Here is a 9,800-nt window from a genome sequence, read left to right as displayed (position 1 = left end):
CTGTGACCGATTCATTCAATGGTTCAACCAAGTCCTGAATCTAAATCCTGAAATGTCTGATGCTGAATTTCTTCTCTTGAGTTCTGCAGAGGTCAGGCAAAGTGCCAGGAGAAACTTGGTATTGATTGATCTCTTAATTATTCTTTGCTTAATGGAGTCATTGTTCAGTCCAGTGGATGTGGGACATTTCCTGACATGTTGCCCATTTGTAAGATTGAGAGAGAACACAAATTAGTTAATTTGAACTTCAATCTATTGAAATAACATCAAGAGCATGAATTCTTCATATTTCAAAAGTTTTACGCGTTAATCTCGATGCAATTATAACAAAGCTACACTTCTAAGTTACACTTCTATTGCCATTGTTATAGGATAACTGACATTTAATGTGTTTAGGATTGCTAGACAAATCATTTTTAAATAAAAAAATGACTTCCAATACCTTGACAGTCATTTGGGATTTCTTTTTGGGCTTATTGTGCCTTTATTGTAGAGATAGAGTGGATAGAGTCAGAAATCAGGGAGAGAGAGAGAGAGAGTGGGGAATGACATGCAGGGAAGGAGCAACAGGTCAGATTCAAACCCGGGCCGCCCACTTGAAGGACTATAGAACTTACTCTGTTAGGCAACCCTTTAACTTCACTACGAAACAAAACACTGCACTACCTGAGTCAAACAATAAAAAGAGCCCTATTTCATGTGTTAACTTTTAAATGAAATATAATTGTATACACATAGACCTACAGTATATAAAAACACAATTACTACCAGATAAAGAGAACTCTCGATGTAAGGATAAGCCTCAAAGAATCTGTTGGAGGAAAAGGAGAAAATCCACAGTGAGCAAAAGGTGAAAGGTTAGACGAATTAAGACAATAACTGATGTCTTTTTACGCAGATTCATCTTTTTGTTGTTTTAGTTGCAATTGTTTTTTGTATCTCAACATCATTGTTAAATGAGGGAAACCTCAATGAGTTTCACGGGTTAAAAAATGAAGGTAAAATGCTTACATTAATGTAACAACATTTGTGATGTTTGAGCCAGAGACAAGATGAGATATGTTTCAGGAAATCCAGTCAGATTAAATCATTAAAAGGCTTATCAGACATAATAAACTGATGGAACCATTTGTACAGACTAACTGGTTTTACGAATAAATAAGCTTAGTTATCAAGGCTGAAACTATCTCATCTTTTGTCCTGGGGATTGCTAGACAAGCTGCAGAAACATAGCATTCACTCTTTCCGGCCCTCTGACCCGAGCGTGTGCTCACAGGTTTCATATTGGCCAAGGCAGAAACTCGCCAGATGGTGTTTCTCTGCAGCAGAAGTTGAGCCCAGTTCACCATTTTTACCAAACAAACCTGCAGTTTGTTCTGTAACCCTCTGTGCCAGCCAATGAACTGGCTCCGTTTTAATGAAGGACAACACTGTGTTTCTTTTCAGGCAGGCTAAAACTGGTCTGAACACGTCCTTTAAGCACCTGTGAGAGTGTTTTAGTTGGGTATAAAACAAAGTGCAAGAAGCAACTAGGCTTTTATATTTGAGCTGCAAATGAAACAAAACCATCAGAACCATGACAACGGATTATGTGTTTTAAAATAACGTCTGCACCAGGTAGGAGTCAGCTAAAAACATGAACAGCAGACTTCTGCAAAAGACTTTCTTAAGAGGGCGAGATTTTTTTGTCTTCAGGGGATCGCCAACAACAACACTTTCAAGTCAGTCAAAGAAAATTCAAGTCAGTCAGTTCTTTGCGTGCCATCTCACAAGCAGAGTTGATTTGGTGTCACTCTTTTTAAAGTTCTCTCCTCCGTTCCTTGTAAAGTAACAGTTAGCTTGTTTGTAAGTCTGCCTCCTCTAGTCTACTTTCTTGACTTTGGATTTGACTCATTACCATCCTTTGATGACTCTGCCTGATAAGCGTGGCCCGTTCTTCTTGTCCTCCATTACTTGTTGTTTTGCTGTCTGAACGACACTTGCTAACCTGAATACTGATAGCTGTACTCCAAGAGAGGCTCCCTGTTTGTTTACTGACGTGACAGATCAGATTTATTCAACTTTTGTTCCACTTTAGGTCCTTGCAGGCACCAAGCCCCACAGTTTTAGAACCTCCACTTTATTCTGTAAATGTCAGAAAAAGGTGGTAAAGTTTTCACCAGTCTAAAGTGACTTCTTTCAAACCAACCAACAGCTCCGGCCCCTGAAAACAATCAGCATTTTTCATTCCAAACAACTTCAACTATTGCAAACAAATTAGGTTCTGTGGACTAATTATTTAATCAGCGTATTGTTTCAGAAATGCCAAGCACTTCAAGCTCTAATTACTGTGTATAAGTAAGATGGTATAAGATTTGATTAGCGTGTTGTTTTGATGAGAGAACAGGGATTAGCGTGGCGCCGTAGGTGTTTCTGAAAGGTGTAAAAACCTCTGTCTGAAAAAGCTTTCTGGAGTCTGCTGCGTCTGCTCTCATTTTTATTTTCCTCTTTCATTCCGTCGCTCCGCAGGATGCTCTTCTTCCTCCTTTCCCCTGCTGTGCCTTCCCCCTGTACAAACAGCCCGCGTATGCTTCAGCCACGTGTGGACAGTTGATGGCAAAATGAATTTCACTCATTCCCGCGATGATGAGAGGCGATGGGAGAGCGGGGCGACTGCTGATGTTGACTGCAGCGGTTGAAGATGCTGCGGTAAATCATTACAAAATATATTAAGCCATCAAGATCTGAACCAAATGCTGCCCTGATCTCTATTCTGCACTTTCTTTCTTTTTTTTTCAAGCTCGACAAAACTTGTTGTGACAGCGAATTTGCAATTATAAGTAAGATTCCCCTGAAACTTTGCACGAGGGTACATCGCTGCAGATACGCAATTGTTGTGTTGAATAAACACGTGGCAAACTTCACTGATAACTGCACAGCTGAGATGACTCGGCAGAGCAGAAATGTCTTCCCATATTTGACTTTTTCCAACCCAGGAGCTTTTTAAATGTTTCTATGCAAATGCAGAATTAGCTCTTACACAGAGCTGCATGAAGACATAGACTGGGCCCTGTTTCTAAAACAGCTCACACACACACCACAGAAAAGTTTCCAAAGAGATTTGGTGATTTCTTTGGCTCAGAGATCTTCCAGCTGTACCTGTATTTCTCCGTCCACTCGATTATCGCTGTATTACAGCCGACTGCCTCCCAGCTCTGTTTCTTCATCTCTCATTTCAGCCTCAGAAACACTGAAGCGTACGTTCTCTTTCTCCCTCTCTCCATCTGCCTCACTCTATTTACCTCACTCTCTTTTAAGGCCAGCTCGTTCTCTCTTGCTCACAGTGTATAACAGAAGCTGAAATGGACACCGAGCACCTGTTTTTTTTTATTCTCCACTTGATCTTAGGGGTGAATTCAGTCCACCCGCGGCCAACTGGACTTTTATTTTCTTTAACTGAGTGTGATAATCTACTTATAGGAGCACAAACTTCTGCTTTTTCCTTCAGAGTCCTTGGCTCCGTTTCTAGAAAGCATCTTAGCTTTAAATATCATCTCTGTGCACAGTGTGCATGTCTTACGCTGAGAAGTGATGCTCATGCCAATATGCTATTTGGAAGGCCTGAATGAAAACAAGAAACAACGTGACATTTCACTTTGAGCAACACTTTTCGTTCAACAATGCACTCATTTGGCAAGACTCTTCTCTTTTGTGCCCCTGACATTTACTGTCACAGGAATCTGTTTATGTCCTTGTAGGTGTTCAATCTTTTGTTTTTGTTGTGTAGAATAGCGGTGACTTCTCATGAAGGCTTACAGAGATCTAAGTCAAGTCAAAAGTTTTTTTAAGCACTTTAAAACAGCTGTAAAAAGAATCCTTCATGGGGTCGATTTCTTCAGCTGTTGTTTATCAAGTGCATGCAGTGGAGAAGAATGGGTTATTTGGATTTGTTTTACCCTCCTTTTCTACCAAAGACAATCTTTATTTCTTTAGGTTCTGAATTAAAAATGCAGGATTTGTGTGTTTTGGTTATCATTTGTATCCTGAGTTGTGTCGTCCGCTGGCTTTTTATTGAGCATTGGCTGTACGCAGGCAACAACAGGCTATAGAGAGCAATAAAGGCTTAACTCTATACACCACAATCCTGGAATCCAGCCTTTTATAGAGGGTTTTTTTTTGTTTCTTAATTATGCAATCGAACACAAAATGTAAGAGAGCAAAACTTTCTACACTGCAATAAAAAGAAAGTGCGGAAGGTTTTGCTCTTAAACCTCTTGTGTTTGACTGCAGAATGAGGAAACAGAAATACCTCCAACAAATAGCTTTACTGAATGTCTTAAGCAGATATCTATACAAGTGTATTCTTGCTTCTCAAGTTGGGGTCGGACAGTAATCAAAAAGGCAACACAAGGAAAAGGAAGTTTTGACAATAAAGTTGATCCATCTAGCTATTATATGCTCCCAGAAGCTTTTTGGTTGTCAGACAATAGCTGTTGTGTTCCAAGGTTTTAGTAAGCCTGATAAAGCATGCACCATGTTGCTTATTTCAACTTTATCAGTGTGTTAATGCTTGAACCTGCACTAAGTCATATGTGGCCACTTGGAAGCTGTTAACAGCTGTTTACAGCTTTTTGCATGAGTGCAGGTTCAAGTGTTGAATATCTTTTAAAGTGATGCTCTTTCTCTTTTTTCAAAGAATCCAGCAGATATTCAGTGACACTGGTATTAACTTGTGTCTCAAGCCTCTTGATGAAAACAACTCCAATTTTCACACTCTTTATCCACACTTCCCTGCGTATTTTTTCACTTCAAGCTTTTGTTTTTGCTCAAATTAGTTGGCTGAAATTTGAAAATATAGGAATTGTGCAATTAAGCACAACATATTATGTGAAGTCCAAAACAATGAGCTCAAAAAACAAGCTTGACACATGTAGCCTATATCTATAGAAAGCAGCAAAGTTGGAAGTTAATCCTATGAAGTTATGTCTCTCATGAACACCTTTCACAGCTTTGATTCACTGTGGATTTAGATTAATGTCAATAAATAGTATATTATAGTTGAGTTCAAGTGTTTGGGAAAATAAGAAATAAAGAAGCAGGCCCTCTTTCCTGAAAGGAACATTAAGAGCTAAATCAGATGGACTTAGTGTTTTATTGGTGCTCTGATAATACTTTGTCTATCAGTTACATAAAAATTATTTGGACAACTTCAGGATTATTGTATTAAAAAAATAATTATTTATTTATTGCCCTCCAGCATAACTTGTGTCTTTACAGCCTCAGTATTTGTAACATGGATTTTCTTACTGTAGACATTATGGATTATAAAAAGGCAAGAGGCTCATGCATATTTAGCAATATTTTTATATCCTAAGAAAGCAATTAAAATTTGGATATGTTGTAACCATATAGTGTGATTTATACATAAGAGAATGTGTTTATTGGTAAAACTTAGTAAAATATTAGATCAATAAACTTTGATCATCTTGAGTCTTTAGAGCAATCAGTCTCAGTAAATCAGTTTAAAAGTCTACTGGTACACACTCTGTTCAACAGAGCAGCAATGAATCATTTTCCTAATTATGTCAGGAAATGCAACTCTGCAATATGTGTGACAACTTAACAAATCACAACATGTCAAAAGTACAACCCAGGAACAAAGGTAGCAAGCAGCGAACACATGTGGTATCACAGGAGGAACTACAGTTACATGAGCCAAAGGCTAAGTTAGCTCTGACAACTAAAAGCACCAAAAGACCGCATGTTTTTTTTTTTTTTTTTTAGATAAATCTTTTAAAGGTGAATGGAGTCTGAGCCATTCTATACATAACACACTTTTTCCATGGTGCCTCGGGTCTTTGAAGTCCCTGAATGCAAAGGTTATAAGAATCCAGTGAAAGCTGCTCAGAGGGCGACACAAAGCTTGTTGGGCTTTCATTCACACACCTGTGGCTCAGAGTCACACAAGGCGATGCATTACTGGAGAAGGTTGTGAAAATAAGAACATTTCTCTGGCTTAAAGCCAAACCTGTCTTATTTGAAATAAGTCAAATTTACAGCACAAGTATTTGCTACTCAAATACAACTTAAGGGTTTAAATTCCGTGAGCATATTTGAGAAATGTAATTCAACCTTTTCCTTTAAGACAAATAAGGACATGTTCCACAGTGTAATTGATTGATAGAATACATCTCGTGGATGCTCCTGAACACATCATCAGTGACGTAACCTGAGGTCATCGGGTGTTTTGGGTCTTTCAATTATCATACACCCTCGCCCAGGTGACCCAGCCATGGTTGATCAGACCTGGCTTTTGTTCAGGTGGCATTTACTACTCCCCATGGATCTCCTCTCCTGATCCACAGCCATCTCGAGGCTTTCTCTGCTTCCGCTGTGATGTTCTTGATGGCTCTTCTCCTCTCCACTCCGGTGATGCCCAGTGCACTCAAGGTCTTATAGAGTGACTGCCCTGCAAACCCTCTGCAGCCAACCTCGATGGGCGACACCTCGCCTTCCAGCCCTGCTGATGACCAGGTCTTCATACTTCTTTCTCTCGTGAGCCTCCTCCAGGCGGTCCTCCCATGGCACTGTCAGCTCCATCAGGATGATGTTTCTGGTCTCCAGCAGGATGTCTGGCCTCTGGGTGGTTTTGACAATGTGCTGGGGGAACTTCAGCTGTTTTTCCAGGTCGAGAGAGTTGCCAGTCCTGTACCGTTGCCAGGAGTCCTGGTGGGTTCCTGGCTCCTGCGGTTTTTGGCAGCTGCTCTCCAGCCTTCACAAAGGGGACTGCCTGGATGGTGGGGCAGGATCGTCTGCTGCTGCTGATTCCCACACTGATGGCTTCTGCGATGGGTTTCAGTACCTGGTTGTGGCGCCAGGTGTACCGGCCCTGCCCAAGAGCTACTGGACAGCATCTCAGGATGTGCTCCTCCACCTCTGATCTCACTTTCTCCTGGACCAGTCTGCACCTCTCCTTTCCCTTGGCGTGCTCGTACCGTGGCATTCCCAGACCAGCTCTCCCTCGGGTCACTGCTCCCACTAGGACTCCGTGGCGTATCCGTGACTCTGCTTGCAGTACAGCTTCCTTGGCTCTCCACTTCCCCCCAGTTCTCACCTTGATCCCTGCTTGGGCCACCTTGGGGGTCACTGGAGTCCCTGTACATCATCACCTCTCTTGCCCGTGTCACCTTAAACTCCTCCTCTAGTGACTTCAGGGGCAGCTGGAGCTTTGTGTTGTGACCATAGAGGGCGATGCTGTTGAGGCTCCTAGGCAGTCCTAGCCAGCTCCTGAGGAAGCTGCTGACCGTCCTTTCCAAGCCCTCTACGATAGAGATGGGAACTTCGTAGACGAACAAAGGCCAAAGCATTCTTGGCAGGATACCGTGCTGGTAGATCCAAGCCTTGAACTTTCCGGGGAGCCCCAACCGGTCCACTGCTCTCAACTAGCTCTCTAGTTCCTGACAGGTTTCCTGAACAGATGCTGAATCCTTCAGGCTGCTGTTAAACACCTTGCCGAGGCTCTTCACTGGCTTTTCAGAGACAGTTGGGATTGGTGTCACTCCGATGCTGAATCGGAACCTGTCTACGACTTTGCCCTTCTTCAACACCAGTGACCTTGATTTTGCAGGCTTAAACCTTGTCCTTGCCCAACCTATCAGTTGCTCCAGCCCTTTCAGAATCCACCTGCTGCCTGGTACTGACTCAGTGGTAACAGTCAGGTCATCCATAAAGGCCCTGACTGGTGGTTGGCATGTTCCTGTTTTGGTCTTGGGGCCCCGACACGCTGGTTCAGCTGACTTCACGATCATGTTCATCGCCAAGGCAAAGAGGGTCACAAAGATGGTGCAGCCTGTGATGATCCCAATCTTCACTCTGTGCCACTCTGATGTTGTTGACCCTGAGACTCTCATGCTGAACTGGTTGTAGAATATAGCGAGGCTTAGGTAAAGAAATGATCATATTCTGTTTCCTGGTAATCTGAATCTGACACAACCCATTAAGTTACCTAGGTCTTGTTTTGTTTCTATTCATTTATTTTAGTATTATTGTCATTTCCTGTTTGATTTTGTACTTACCCTTGTCTCTATCTTTCAGATCCTGCTCCTCATGGTTTCCAGCCTTTTGCCTCCCCGCACTGAGTGTGTACACCTGTGTCTCGTTATCCCCTGATTGTCTGGGTATAATGCTGCATTCATGTGCTGCTCGGGTGGTCCAAGTTTCCAGAATTAGGAAGTGGTTCTTCCAACTTCAGTGTGTTCACATGATTTCTGTTCGGAAAGTTGGAATGTTGTAACAACAGCAAAAACATCATTGATGAAGATCTGTGGAATGTAACTGTAACAAGTTATACTTGAGCAAAAAGTTGATGTGCAATAGGTGAATTAATAAAAAGTATGTTAACATTAACAAAACATATTTTGCCCCCATGTGATGACTATTCTGATATCGTAAGTCGGGAAGTCGGGTGCCGAGTTTCCGACTTGATCAGGCGTTCATGTGCATTTTACAACTCGGAAAGTCGTTTTTCCGATGTGTCCGACAGCACATGAGTGCACCATAAAGTGTGTTTCTTCCTTCATGATGTTGCCAGTTTGTAGTGTGATCCTGTGTGTCACCTAGTTCCAGCCTTTTTCTTCTTGTGAGCTTTTCAGCGTTTGCTCCGCTGATTGCCTTCCAGTGTATATTAAACTTTGCTTTTAATGAACTCTGCCACGTCTGAGTCTGCATTTTGGGTCCTTGTTCTATCTGGTTCTGTTAGAATCTATCAGAACAAAATAGTTATCTTAATCCAATATCGAAAAGCTAGGCTGGTCAAACTATAATAAAGTTTAATCGTAATTAATCGCTAAATTTAAATAATTAAAGTAGGATTAATCACATACTCAATCACATGCTGGAAACTCTATCATTTAGCATTTAAAAATAAAAAATGTTCAGTATTTATTCTGAATTGCTGTACTGTCTTAAGCTGAGAGCACTTGCTCGGAAATCAATCCTACTTTTATTTGAAAAATCTACTTTATTGAAATAGAAAAAGAAGATTCTGGTGGATCGAAGGTTATGACAAAGCATGGAAAAAGAAACTTGTGAAACAAATATTAATGCATTAATTTCAGACCTTAATAATTTGCGATTAACAAGTAAACGCTGACACTCTTCTTAAGTTGTTGATGCGGCCAGAAACAAATGCTTTAGTGAAGATTGAGGTGTAAACAGACAATATGAGAGAATATTCCCAAGTGATCTGATTATTGTTCTCCATGCTGCAGGGATCCCTGTACTCTACAGGTTTTCAGTGCTCAAGAGAACTATATTTGAAATTCTCTTCTTTTTTTTTTTTTTTTTTTAACTTAAAATTTTTATGGACTAAGACTGTATTGAAATTCTGGAAAACGAAAAAAAAAAAAAAAAAACTGACAGAGTGAAACAGACTTTGTGGTTAGGGAGTTACAGAGAGGGAGCTACGTGGGGAAGCATGGTTCAGGAGGACTGACAGTTCCTTCTTAGCATTTAGATTATATGTAAATCCTGCTCTCCTTCCCCCATAACCCCCCCATGCAAAAATGTTGAAAACCACTGGCAGTGAAAAAACTTAGAACGCACACATTGGGGCTGGGGCTGCAGCCGCAACAGTATATAAAATCATGAAGAATATCAGGCATGGTATGATATATTGCAATAAACAATAGTTCTCCAAACACCAGGTAGCTGTAAACGAGTGAGCAACTACAGATTATTATTTTTTGTCCATTAATCATTTGGTTTGGATCCATCAAAACAGCTAGTTCTGCAACTTGACAGAAGTTGGATGCCAAACCACG

General features: G+C 41.1%; 1 pseudogene; it reads right to left on the bottom strand.

The window, feature by feature from the left end:
* Positions 1 to 2,697: 2,697 nt before the first annotated feature.
* LOC109997982 (uncharacterized) lies at positions 2,698 to 7,934 on the bottom strand (annotated as a pseudogene).
* Between the last annotated feature and the right edge of the window lie 1,866 nt (positions 7,935 to 9,800).

Source organism: Labrus bergylta, chromosome 18 (genome assembly GCF_963930695.1).
Source record: "Labrus bergylta chromosome 18, fLabBer1.1, whole genome shotgun sequence".
NCBI classification, from domain to species: Eukaryota; Metazoa; Chordata; class Actinopteri; order Labriformes; family Labridae; genus Labrus; species Labrus bergylta.
The sequence above is the reverse complement of the archived record's forward strand: the minus strand, read 5'-3'. Positions and strand labels throughout refer to the sequence as shown.